The following is a 14,328-nucleotide window of genomic DNA, read 5'->3' as shown; positions in this document are numbered from 1 at the left end:
CAAACGTAGTTCTTTTTCGCCACTTCTTTATGCCCCGGGTTGAGAGAGGGGAGCCCTTACCCGGCGGAATCGCCTGGATCTCGAGAGTTGGCAAGAAGGAAGCTTATCTGGAGGGAGAGCTCCGCAGCAAGTGGGAGGAATGGAGAGCAGACTGGTGCTGGATTGTCGAGGAGAACCCGCAGCCATTTACCGCCCAGCGCCAAGCCCCAATAGCGCGCGGCAACGATTGGAGCAACGTGGCCCCGGAAGATGATAGGCTGAAGATTGCCGTCATTCGGATCCTACGCCTCAGGCTTGCCGGGCTCACCGTAGGCACCGTTGGCGCAGATTTTCTTTGCTGCCGCATCGCCCCCCTGTAGGAGAGGAGGAGACCCGCCTGGGAGTTCCAGAATGCGGCGGATATCATGAGGTTGCGCCCAGGCCTCAACTTCAACTTCACTGTCCTGGAACGGGACGCGATGATCCTGGAACTGTTCAAGCGCGATCCTCAACATCCCGAAGCGTCCATGTTGCCGAGGGGTGTCGTTCCGCTGTGCAACAACTCCTCGCTCGACCGCATCCGTGCAATGATGCCGCTGTGCGATTCGCATGGAATTGTCCCAACTTGGCAAGAGCCTGCAGACAACGTCGTGCAGGAGTTCTTTGACGGCTAGTGCCGATCCGCTCCGATGAACAGAAGAGCCTCACTCGCGACACCACCGATGCGGAGATGCAGCGCATCGCCACTAGGCTGGAAGAGGCAGCGGCAGCCGCTGCCGCGGGCGAGTTTGGATTCACCGTGGAGGAGGCAGGGGCAGCAGAGGCGGCAAGCCTTGCTGAGCGAGAGGAGCTTGCCGGCGAGGGAGAGCTTGTCGGGCCTGAAGCTGAGTCGAGCGAGCCCGGCGAGGGAGAGCTTGTCGGGCCCGAACCTTCAGACAGCTCGCCGCAAGCGGAGCCCCCAGCTCCACCAAGAAGGCGTCTCCGCAAGGCCGTGGACGTAGCGGGACGGCAGACGGGTCAACAGCCGCCGCGTCGCGCGATGCGCTCCACCGTGGCAAGCACTGTTACCGCGGGAGCACCTCACGCCGCTGCGGCAACTGGAGCGGGGCCCACCCGGACCACCGCCTCTGCTCCCGCCAAGCGGCTAAGGGAACCTACTCCTCCGCCTTGTCGCACCGAAGGTGTGCCGGACTTCGACCTCTCCGCGCTCAGCTCCGACGAAGAAGAGGAAGAGTAAGATTCTTTGATGTACTTGTAGTTCTTCAATTCTTGTTGTTTTGTCTTGTATCTGATTTGCTTTACTCCGAATCCATTCCTTTTCAGGACTCTAGCCCAGAGAGCGGCGAAGAGAGCCAAGGTCCCGGTGATTGTTATTGTGGACGAACCCACCGCGACAGCAGGGGGTGTGTCCGAGACCACCTTGCCAGACCCGGCAACTATTCCCCAAAGCAGCCCCCAGCGCAGCCCCCAGCGTAAGTATATGGTTTTCTTCCTGCTGTCAGGCGCGCATGGGTGCTCTTTCTTTGTTGATATCTGACTGTTGGTTTGTGTAGGAGCAGAGCAGCCTCACCAGGAGTGCCCGGAAGCCGCTCCCGAAATGCCATCTGCTTCGACTACACCGCCAAGGGAGGATTCCCCGGCAAGGGAGCGTTCTCTGGCAAGGGAGAATTCTCCGGCAAGGGACAGTTCTCCGGCAAGGGATAGCACCAGCGACCCTTCGGTGGTTGAGACCATGACTGCAGATCCTAGTACAGGTAATCCTCTTGCTTGAAAACTTCCCTTGGGTTCTTCTTCTTCTGATTTTCTTTTTGGATATTTGCTTGACTTTTCTCCTTTTTCCGTTCGTCAGATCCATCTGCCACGGAGCCGATGGAAACCGAGGTCGCCGGCGAGGAGAACGTGCGCAGCAACACCGAAGAGGCCGCCAAAGCTGCCGCCGCAGAAGCTGGCGAGGGATCCGGCGATCGCACTGACGGCCCCGAGGCCGCAGGAGCGTCAGGCGCTACGCCGACCGCCGATCCCTCCACCGCTGCTGCAGCGCCAGGCTCTGAAGAGCCCCAGCCCGGCGCCTATTTGAAGGCCGGCGACGGCATCTTCATCAAGCTCCCCTGGGCGTCAAGCTCCAGGGTGCCGGTCGAAGGAGAGATCTTGGATGGAGAGGTGCTCGCCTCCGCTGGGCTGACGCTGGTCGACGCGCCAAGCAGCAGCAACGACGAGCCTGAGGAGGAGCGTCTGCTGCGGAAGCTGTTGTCGCTTTACCGCGCCCGACAGGCCAAGCTGGAATCCCGAGAAGCGCTTGTCGCGAAGGCGGGAGTGGACATCGAGAAGCGCGCGGAGGAGCTCCGGGGTCTCAGGCAGGAAGCTCTCCGATCCCTGCAGAGGAGCGGGAGCAAGTCGCCAAGGAGCGGAAAGCCTTCCTCCTCGAGAAGGCTGAAGTTGAAGAGCAACAGCGGCTTGTTGCCGAAAAGCTATCTGCACAGGAAGGCGAGTTGGCGCAGCGCAAGGTCAACCTTGACAGCCACGAGGAGGAGCTTGCCGCGCGCGAGCAAACATTTGGCGGGGCTCTCAAGGAAGCAGAGGATGCTGCCGCAGCTGCCGAGGCCGCCAAGAAGGAGCTGGAGACGAAGATGGCGCAGCTGGAGGCCGATCTCAAGGCGAGCGGCGAGGAGCTTGCTGCACTCAAGCGTGAGTGCGAGAAGGACGCCACCGCTCATGGCGAGCTGCAGGGTCGTCTCGCTGAGATGAGCAAAGAGCTTAGCGCCGTCAAGGAATCCAATGCAGATCTTGAGTTGAAGCTGGTTACTTTGACTCAGACACTGGACAGCGCCAGGGAGCGGGAGGTGGCTTTGACGGAGAAGATCAAGGCCGACGAGGCGCTGCTGGCGAGTGCTGCCGCCGCCCAGAACACTTTTAGGGAGAATGTGGAGCACTGGACAGAGGGTCTCGTGGATGTTGCCGCAGCCATTGACAGGGAGCTGGCGCAGCTGGGGATGGAGGATCTCGGGTACTCCTCCGATGAGCACCTCCAACCCAGCGCCAAGCTCAGCTTGTTCTTCAAAGGCGTGGCGACGGCCCTCCAGCGACTCCGGGAGAAGATCCCAAAGCAGCTGGCCGACGAGTCGCGCAAGATCTGCGCGGGAGCTCTTCAAAAGGTGCTGGTGAAGGTGGCCTTCCGCAACCCAGGCCTCAACCTCACCAACGTCCTCAGGTCCCTGCCGCCGGATGCTGATCTGGAAGCGCTCAAGGCCCTTGTCGCACCCATTGTGGACAAGGTGAGCGGGATCAAGAGGGTTGAGGGCGATCGCGTAGATTAGGCCGCCCGTTTTCTCTTTTTCTTGTCGCTGCTGGTCATGTTATGAGAACAATCTGTTAGAGCTGCGACAAGCTATCTTGTAATATAACTCTATTTCGGGTAGAGATTGTTATGTTATTTCCTTTACTTGATTCCTTCCTTTGTATGTTTTGCCCTACGCTTTTAGGGAACTTGTCGGCGCAGGCACCTGGGCCGCGAGCGCTGAGTGCGGGACGTCAGCAGCCTGCTGGCGGTGCCGCTTCCGACAAGAAACCTTGTCGCAACTAGTCGCAGCTCACTTAAGTTGTTGAGCGGACTCGAAACAAAGTAAGGGCGCAACTAGCTACGAGTTGGTTCCTCCGCGCACAGGTTTTCCATACAAAGCACGGTCGTTCGAGGAAGATAACTTAAAAATTTAAAACTGATTGCTCAAACTTTGGCAACTTAGCTTTTCTGTCGTTTGCTTTCCGGTAAGGCGAAACTTCCTTGAACGACGCCTGGTCCACACCATTATCTTCTCCTTTCCCCCCGGCAAACTTGTGGGCGAGGGAACCTTCCTTTCCTTTTTGAGAAAAAGAAAGAAGAGAAAATAAAGATATGGAGCCTTACGGCTCGTTATTGCTTACCGGGGGTAGGCGCTGCACAAAGTGTCAGATAACACATGCAAAAAAAGTAGAAAGCATGAAATTGACAAGATGTGCGGAGCACATGAGCTTTACTTATGCACGGGGTCTGCGCCCGGCTTTGTACAAAGGATTATATGCAACATCGGCAAGACTTGTACAAAAGGTGGTTGCCGGAACAGGTTCCGGCAACCGCGCCCTACGGGTAAAACTTACGAAGATGCTCAATGTTCCAGGAGTTGCTCACCGGAATGCCATCTTCGGTCTCAAGGCGGACAGCGCCAGGCCTAGTGACTCGTTTCACCCGGTAAGGGCCTTCCCACTTCGGCGTCAACTTGTTGGAATTCTTGGCGGACTGAACACGCCGAAGAACAAGGTCGCCTTCCTTGAAACTTCTGGCATTAACTTTGCGGCTATGGTAGCGGCGCAAAGCTTGCTGGTATCGAGCAGCTCGTACAGCAGCCTGAAGACGGTCCTCCTCAAGGAGCAGCGCGTCATCTTGTCGCAGCTGCTCTTGCTCAAGCTCATCATAAGCGAGCACTCGAGGTGACCCGTATACGAGTTCCGTGGGGAGAACTGCCTCTGCTCCATAGACTAGAGCGAAAGGTGTCTGGCCAGTGGCTCGATTTGGCGTCGTCCTGATCGACCAAAGAACCACCGGCAGCTCCTCAATCCAGTTCCTTCCGCACTTGCGCAGCCTGTCGAAAGTCCTGGTCTTGAGCCCGCGCAGCACTTCAGCATTTGCCCTCTCCGCTTGACCGTTGCTTCTCGGATGAGCAACAGAAGCGAAGCAGACCTTGGCGCCAAGATCTTGGACGTACTGCATGAAGGTGCGGCTCGTGAATTGTGTGCCGTTGTCGGTGATGATCCTGTTAGGGATCCCGAAACGGCAAACAATCGACCTGAAGAACTTGACTGCTGACTGTGCTGTCACCTTCCTCACTGGTTCCACTTCCGGCCACTTTGTGAACTTGTCGATTGCAACGTACAAGTACTCAAAGCCCCCGACAGCTCGGGGAAAGGGCCGAGGATGTCGAGCCCCCAGACCGAAAATGGCCAGGATAAAGGGATCGTCTGGAGAGCTTGAGCTGGCTGGTGTATCTGCTTGGAATGGAACTGGCACGCTTCACACTTGGTTACTTGTGCAGTTGCATCCTGGAGGGCTGTCGGCCAAAAGAAACCTTGCCGGAACGCTTTGCCGGCAAGTGCTCTTGCGCCAATGTGGTGACCACATATGCCTCCATGTATCTCTGCCAACAGCTTTTGTCCGTCTTCCCGGTGAATACACTTCAATTTCACACCGTTGAGTCTTCTTCTGTACAGTGTGTTGTCGACAAACTGGTACATACTTGACTGCCGGGCTACTCTTTCCGCTTCTTCTTGCTCTTCGGGAAGTTCTCCTGTCTGAAGGAAACGGACAATCTGCTGTGCCCATGCTGGAGCTTGCGGCTCGACAACAAGGACTAAAGGCACATCTGCTGCTGCGGGAACATCCGCTTCTACGGCGAGAACCTGCGGCTCAGCCGGAGCTTGATGTTCCCCGGCAAGCTTGCCGGAGCAAAACTTGTCGGGAGCGTCTGCTTCAACGGAACAAACCCTAGGGCTTGCCGGAGCAGACTGCTCCTCAGCACCCTTGGTGTTGATTTTGAGGACCTTCTTGGCGGCGGCTTCGGGGAGCTCTGCCGGAAAATAGTCACCAGAAATCAACTTCCTCTTCTTGCTCTGTCCAGTTGATGGCGTTACAGATGGTTGAGTCAGCTTGAGCACAAAGATCCCTGGTTCCACAGGTAACTTAAGTGCGGCGCACTTCGACAGGCCATCGGCAATGTCGTTCTGAGCTCTTGGAACATGTTCCATCTGTAGGCCGTCAAAGTGCTCTTCTAGCTTTCTCACTTCATCAACGTAAGCTTCCATCAACGGACTCTGATAATTCTTGTTCACTTGGCGGACGACAAGCTGTGAGTCACCCCTGACAATGAGCTTCTTGATCCCAAGGTCTGCTGCGATCCTGAGACCGGCAAGCAAACCTTCATACTCTGCGGTATTGTTCGTTGCTTGCTCCTTGGGAAAGTGCATCTGGACTACGTACTTGAGGTGCTCTCCGGTGGGTGCAACAAGTAGCACGCCCGCACCGGCGCCTTGCAGCGAGAAGGCACCATCAAAGTACATCAGCCACTCTTTGCTTGCTTCCTTGACGGGGATGCTCGTTTCTGGAATTTCTCCATCTTGTGTTGGCGTCCATTCTGCTATGAACTCCGCCAATGCTCTGCTTTGGATAGTTGAAGTGCTCTCAAACTTGAGGCCAAAGCTTGACAGTTCCAGTGCCCACTCGACAATCCTGCCTGTTGCTTCTGGATTTTGCAGTATCCTCTTCAGCGGAAAACGAGTGACGACTGTGATCTCATGTGCTTGGAAGTAATGGCGCAGCTTTCTCGAGGCCATGAGAAGGCCGAAAAGCAATTTCTGCACACCAGAGTACCTTGACCTAGCCCCCTGCAGAAGGGAACTGACAAAGTAAACTGGGCGCTGCACCATTCTTTTCTGCATCTTCTCATGCGCCTGCGCAGATCCATCTTTGTCGGGACCAGAGCTTGCCGGTGAAGTCCCCTGCTTGTCGCTGGATGCATCTGCCGTGGTTGCTGGCTCATCATCCGCCTCCCTCTCCGCTACTAACGCAGCACTAACCACTTGATTGGTTGCCGCTATATATAGCAGCAACTTCTCTTGTGGCTTAGGTGCGACAAGTGTTGGAGTGGAGGACAGGTATCTCTTCAAGTCCTGCAGCGCAGCCTCCGCCTCCGGAGTCCATTTCATTGGACCTGCCTTTTTCAATATTTTGAAAAATGGCAGGGCGCGCTCAGCAGATCTAGAGATAAACCTGCTGAGAGCAGCTACGCAACCGGCAAGTCTTCGTACATCCTTGACGCGCTTTGGTGCTTCAATCTGCTCAATGGCCTTGATCTTGTCGGGATTGGCTTCAATTCCCCGCTGAGACACGAAGAACCCGAGAAGCTTGCCGGAGGGGACTCCAAACACACACTTCTCGGGGTTAAGCTTGAGGTTGATCTTGCACAGATTTGCAAAGGTTTCATCTAAATCTTGAATCAAAGTTGCCTTGTCCTTGCTCTTGACCACTATGTCATCCATGTAGGCTTCCACATTTCTGTGTATTTGCGGCTCAAAAGCGTCATGGACTACCCTTGCAAATGTTGAACCAGCATTCTTTAAACCGAAAGGCATCCGTACGAAACAGTATGTGCCACATGGGGTGATGAATGCGGTCTTCTCCTCATCCTCTTCTGCCATGAAGATCTGATGGTATCCTGAGTATGCATCAAGAAATGAAAGCAAGTCACATCCGGCCGTGGAGTCAACAATCTGGTCGATGCGCGGCAAGGGAAATGGGTCTTTGGGACAAGCTTTATTGACATCGGTAAAGTCGATACAAAGCCTCCATTTCCCGTTTGCCTTGCGCACGACTACAGGGTTGGCCAACCACGTAGGATGGAGCACTCCTCTGACAAGGCCTGCTGCTTCCAATTTCTTGATTTCTTCTGCGATGAATTCTTGGCGCTCCACTGCCTGTTTCCTGACTTTCTGCTTGACGGGCCGCGCATGAGGACAGACGGCAAGATGGTGCTCGATTACTTTCCTGGGAACACCGGGGATGTCAGACGGTTGCCACGCAAATACGTCGACGTTCGCCCGCAGGAAAGCAACGAGCGCGCTTTCCTATTTAGGGTCGAGAGTGGCACTGATGGTGAAGGTACCACCAGTGCCATCCTCCTTGGCGGACACCTTCTTGGTCTCTGGTGGAGCTGCCATTGTCTTCTTACACTTGCCGGTGGAGCTCGATGGTGCGTCCTCGACGGTAGCGCAGCACTCCGAAGAGGTGCGCTTGCCGGAGTGGGCATCAGAACTCTTGCCGGACTTGGTCTTCTTCTTCCCCCGGGAGCTTCAACGGCAAGTGACTTGCGATCTGTTGCGGCTGCTGCTTCCCGGTAGATCTTGTCGGCGCAGATAAGAGCATCCTTCTTGTCGCCAGGGACAGAGATGACACTTATCGGGCCTGGCATCTTCAGCATGTTGTATGCATAGTGAGAGGCTGCCATGAATTTGGCGAGTGCTGGACGGCCGAGTATCCCATTGTAAGGCAATGGAAAGTCAGCAACGTCAAAAGTGACCCTCTCAGTCCTGAAGTTCAACTTGCTGCCAAATGTCACCGGCAACGTGATCTTTCCCTTCGGCTTGCTCCTTCCCGGATTGATTCCTTGGAATGTGCCGGTCTCTTCGAGCTCGCTATCAGGGATCTGGAGTTTCTGGAGTACCGCGGAGGAGATCAGGTTCAAGCCGGCCCCGCCGTCAACTAGCATCTTAGTGACCTTGAGGTTGCGGATAGTTGGTGAAACCAACATCGGCAAGCACCCGACCGCAGTTATGCGATCAGGGTGGTCCTCAATATCAAAGACGATAGGTGTGCTGGACCATTTCAGAGGCTTGCGTGACTCGACGGGTGGTTCTGCCGCATTGACTTCCCGCGCCCACTGCTTGAGCTGGCGGTGTGAAGTATGCAGAGAAGCACCACCGTCAACGCACATGACCTCTGTGGCTTTCTAGAACTCCTGCTCATCGGTCTCGTCATCATCCATATCTTCATCGTCGTCGTCATCTTCATCCTTGTCGCGGCCGCGGGGAGGTCTGGCTCCTTGCCGCTGCTTGGCCTTGCCACGGCGTCCTCCTCGGCCGGGGCGTTTCTTGCTGGCTCCTCCAGCACGTTCCTGGGCCCTCTCCTTGTCGTGTCGCTCGTATTCAGCTTTTTGCTGCTCGACAAGCTGCTCGACTTTCTTGCAGCTCTGGAGGTCATGGACCTTGGTGCAATGGATCTTGCAGTACTGCTTGTTGGTGCCGTCCTGCTTGTCGGCGACCGCCACAGCCTGGTAGTTGGTGCCCGTGACAATCTCCTTGCCGGAGCTACCAGCTTTGGCTTTCTTGGCGCCACCTCCGTTGCCGGACTGCTCAACGACTAGCACATCTTTGCCTTTCTTCTTCCTGTTGTTCCGCCGCCGGTTTTTCTTTGCCGGGGCAGCCTCCTCACTATCAGATCCTCCTGCTTCTGTATTCTCTCCGGGGAGTTTCCTCCCTTCCTCAGCGCGTGCACACTTGTCGGCCAGGGCATATAGCTCACTGACGTCTCTGATCTTGCACATCGCCATCTCCTCCCGCATCCTGCGGTTTCGCACGTTCTGATGGAACATGCTGATTACCGCGGCAGGGTGGACATCTGGGATGTTGTGCTGTACACGGCTGAATCTCTGAATGTACTTGCGCAGGGGCTCTCCTTCCTTCTGGGCGAGCAGATGAAGGTCGCTCTCTTGGCCATGAGGCTTGTGGCCGCCTGTAAAGGCGCCGACAAACTGATGGCATAGGTCTGCCCAGGAGGATATGGAGTTGTCCGGCAAGGGCATGAGCCAGGATCTGACATTGGGCTTGAGCACCAGCGGGAAGTAGTTGGCTAGGATCTTGTCGTCCCGCCCCCCGGCAGCTTGCACCGCGATGGTGTAGGTGCTGAGGAACTCCGACGGATGCGACTTGCCGTCGTACTTCTCTGGTATGTCTGGCTTGAAATTCTTCGTGCTGGGCCACTAGACTTGCCGCAGCTCACGAGTGAACGCAGGGCAACCTATCGCGTACGGCAAGTCGCCTGGTTCCCCTGGTGCAAGCATGTCGACAAAGGGCCCAGCGCGCTGGTCCGATTGACGCCGTGCTTCTCTTCGGCGCTCGATGCGAGTACGAGCGTCTTCTTGCTGTCGTTCGTGAAGAACTTGGCGCTGATCGCGACGAGCTCGTGGATCTGATGATGCGGTGGAGTCACTGTCGAGGTGGATCCGGCGAGTCGGCGATCTTGGACGGGGCGGTGGAGAGTGCATGGTGGTTGCCCCTCCACCGGTTTCGTCGCCATCGGCTCGCGCCTGGCAGTCCTGCCGCGGCAGCGATGTACTCGGCTGCCGTGGAGTGTCGCCATTGGCGAAGCCGATGAGACTCTGAATGGTGGCCCTCCATCCATCGATCTTGTCTGCCGTTGGAGGGTAATCCAGGAGCAGTTGAGCTCGCGCCAAAGCTTCTGTTGGATTGGTGGGCGGTAGTGGCAAACGGCGCGAGGAGCGGGATATGCTCGGACTTCTAACTATGTTAGAAGGAGCAGTATCCCGTCCAGGCGACCGTGTCTCGCTCGTGCCGGCATGTTGGCGTGCATGCTGGTCTTGAGCACCCCGAGATCCACCAGCTCGATCTTGGTCCAGCAAACATATGGTACTACGGATACCATGACGCTGTCGGTCCTGCGCCTCCTGGGATGGGTGCGGTGCATGTACGGACGCCGAGGTCTGCGCAGCCTTGTCCTTGGACCTGGCAGCACCGTGAGCTCCCTCGTCGGCGCCTGTTCTTCCGCCGGCGTCTACCCCAACACCCGCTTTCTTCGGTGGCGGTGGGATCGACGCGGACGGAACAGCTGCCTCCGAAGCCTTCTTCTTCGGTGGCATGTCGATGAAGAAGATGAAGATCTAGCTCGTGTGAACGCCGGATCAGGTCCACACAACCTCGATGCCCCCTACCTGGCGCGCCAAAGATGTCGGGAAACTGATCCACGAACACCTATGGGACTGGCGGATCGAGCCCCTTTCGGTTCGGCGGGGGGGGGGGGCGGAGATCGCACGAAGAGCGGATCGAGGCGAAGCACACGAGCAGTTTACCCAGCTTCGGAGCTCTCCGGAGAGATAACACTCCTACTGCTGCATGTCTGAGTGTATTGAGTTCTTGCTCGGGAGCGCTGAGTGCTATAGTACACACTAGCTGCTAACGAGACCGAGCGTGGGTGTTTTTCTGCCTTCGAACCCCCTTCTACGTTGCGCATGGGCCTCCTTTTATATGCTGAAGGGGTCACCGACAGGTGGCAACGTAGACAAGGGTAAAAATGGAAAAGGAATTGCGGTTGGTACAACTACCTGTACAGTGTATCATACCTAACCCTGACGGCAGGGGACAAAGGCATTAAATGCCCGTCTGCGTCGCTCAAATAGTGCGAAAAGGGACCGCCAGGGACGCCACTGCTCGCCATGATGGCAGTCTTGTCAGCGTCGCTTGCCACCGCGCACCGCTGGCTGCACAGCCTCTTGCCACGCGCGCCTGGAAAGGCCCCAGGGCGACACGTTGGTGGATGTGCTGGAGCGCGGGTACAGAGTGGTAGCTTGCCGCGGTCGTTGTGTTGTCGCGTCTGGAAGCTTGTCGCTCACCGGGCCTCGCCGGGACGCGTGGCACGTCGCGGCAAGTTCCTTGAGATGCCTTGGTTGGCCTTCCCGGCAAGCTCCTCTTGCCGGGGCCTTGTCTCCTTGGCTTGAATACTTTGTTCTTGAATGGCTCCAAAGGAACCACGGAGGACCTTGGCGGTCACCCAGCAAGCCTTGCCACGGGGTGCTGCGACTGCCCGTGCACAAGTTCGGGATACTAGGGTACCCCTACTCTAGTACACCGACAATCACTACTTTTTGCCTGACAACGAAATTGGTTAATTTGACTTAGGAGGGGGTTATTTTTTTCTTGTAAATATGGTGTGTGTGTGTGTGTGTGTGTGTGTGTCGGAATAATATTCTGATCATAACCAGAACTTCCTAAGTTACACGCCTAAACTTCCCTCTGTACGAACCCGACCTTCGGGCTATCTTCGCAACCGTGTCTTCCAACGCGAATTTTTCTGGTTAGTCATGTTCTGTGTGATGTAAGTGTAATCTGCAAAGTGTTTCTAGCTACTAAATGCCCGTTTTAAATAGGAATCTCACTTGTTGGCGGATTTGCTCTCGGGTCATGATGAAACATGCCTCTGTTGCAATTTTACTGCCCGAGTTGATCGACCTGAACTTCCCCCTGTGCTAGGTTGAACTTCCCCCAATGTTGCCTAAATGGGGATTGCGATATACCGTTGGAAAGCTATGGACACCAGTATCATGACCCAACTTAAATTTGTGGGAAAAGCTATGCGGTTTAAGAGCAATTTTGAAAACTGTTTTTTCTTCATACAAAAAACGTGAATCGTATTTTCGATCGAATTTATAAACCATTTACCGGAATGAGGCATATAATATGGCATTGGAAAGCTGCTACAAAACCGCTCCTTCCACATGTTGAAAGTTTCCTCTAATTCCTTGTGGATAAAGAGTAATTTGGAAAATTGGAAAATTTCGCAAACCGAACAACCAAGTTCGTATTTTCAAAGTCATTTCTAAACGGCTAATCCAATTGAGACAAATGATATGGCGTTGGAAAGCTTATAAAAATATGCTACTTTTTCATGTTAAATGTTTTTTCTAATTTTGAACGGTTTAAAAGTAATTCAGAAAACAATACAAGTACCACTGAGTTCGTATTTTGAGCTAAGTTTTTAACCGTACGTCTGAATGCAGCAAATGATATGACGTTGGAAAGGTTGAGGAAATGTGAAACTTTTTCATATATATTATTTCTCCCAAATCCCTACAGTTTTAAGTCCAAATAGAAAATGGCCAAAAACGTATTTTCGTCATAATTTCTACAAACTTTATCGGATTGGGCAAATAATATACCATTGAAAACCTACATAAAATGCGAAACTTTTTCATGTTGATGGTTTCCTCTGATTCCTAGTTGTTTTCATGTAATTTCGAAAACGGCGAGATCATTCGTTCTACCTTTATCGCGAAACAGATTCTTTGAAAATGCACCGCATGAAGAACCTGAACTTCTCGGCATGTCTACTTGAACTTCACTGTGTTTTTCACGTGTGATTTTTCTCGTAGCTCTCAATCCACTCACCGGAATTGATATCCAGATGGAAAGCTGTTGTAAACACGCAACTTTCCCGTGTTGATCATTTTTTTATATACTCACAACAGTTTTAAAAGTTTTTCATCTGAAATTCATTCAGTGTAGTAGTTGAACTTCCTGGTATTTTCACGTTGGACTTCTGTGACGTATTTTCATTTGTAATTTTCTCATCCATTCGTCAAGTGTTACACAAATGATATTCCTTTTGTACAAACCAATCTCACAATAATTTTTTTAACTTTGTCTAATCGACGACTTGAACTTGTAACAACAAAACTTTTAGTCTTTGCTTTTTCATTATTTTTTAATATAAAATGCACAACATGCAGTACCTGAATTTCTCTCGGTTAATATAAAACTTTTAGTCTTCTACAAACTTTATTTTATACGAATTTTAATTTGAATTTGTTAATCCTTTTTTATGAATTTTGAAGCGCTCTATTTTTAGAAGTTGAACTTCTTGTTATTTTATTTTTGAACTTCTTGTTTCCATTCTTTAATAACGAGGAAATCTGAGTTTTCTATAATCATCGAATGTCTCCGTCTTTTTAATCAAGTTAGTCGTGTTCTATGTGATGTAAGTGTAATCTGGAAACAGTTTTTAGCGACTAAATGCCCGTTTTAAATAGGAATCCCGCTTATTAGCGGATTTGCTCTCGGGTCGTGATGAGCGTGTGATGAGAATTATATTCTGATAACTACATAACCTGCCGCAGTAGTAGCACTTGAACTTCCCTCTGTGCTAGGTTGAACTTCCGCCAACATTGCCTAAATAGGGCTTGCGATATACCGTTGGGAAGCTATGTACATGAGTATCATGACCCAAGTTAAATTTTTGGCAAAATATAAATAGTTTAAGAGCAGTTTAAAAAACCATTTTACTTCATACAAAAAACGTGAATCATATTTTGAGTCTATTTCTAAACCATTTATCTTAATGAGGCAAATGAGATGGCGTTGGAAATCTGCTACAAATCCGCTCCTTCCCCATGTAGAATTTTTTTCCAAATTCTCTACGGTTAAATAGGAATTCTTTTTAGTGTATCATTAACATATTCGGGGCCCTGAGGTGCAAGGTGGCAACACAGACAGAGCACTTGTACTTCTTTCAACAAACCTTTTTAAATTGAAATTCTTGGTTTTATTCTTTATTAGTGAGGAAAATCTGAGTTTTTTATATACATCGCACTACTCCGTTTTTTAAATTTTGAACATCTTGGTTTTATTATCTAGTAACGAGGAAAATCCATTTTTTATTCATTTTTAACCGCTCTGTTTCTCTAATTCGGACTTCTTGGTGTTATTCATTTGTAACGGGAAATGTCATAGTTTCTTAATAAACTAGGATTTGTTGTTACTTAAAAAAACATTCATTGAACTTCTATAGTTGTTGTCTTTGAACTTCCTAAAAAATTGTAGCAAAACAACATTCAGGTGCAAAACTAGCAAAATTGTAGGTGCAAGAAGAGGTGAGCTGCAATTGTGTCATCGTAACTACATTTTTTTGTGTTTAGCTACAAAATTTGTTCCTAAAACAGCAGTCCGCCTAGTAGACAACAAGGGTTGGTAGCATGATGCTGC

The sequence above is a fragment of the Triticum aestivum genome, chromosome 1B (assembly GCF_018294505.1).
Source record: "Triticum aestivum cultivar Chinese Spring chromosome 1B, IWGSC CS RefSeq v2.1, whole genome shotgun sequence".
NCBI lineage: Eukaryota > Viridiplantae > Streptophyta > Magnoliopsida > Poales > Poaceae > Triticum > Triticum aestivum.
This window is presented reverse-complemented; position numbering follows the sequence as displayed.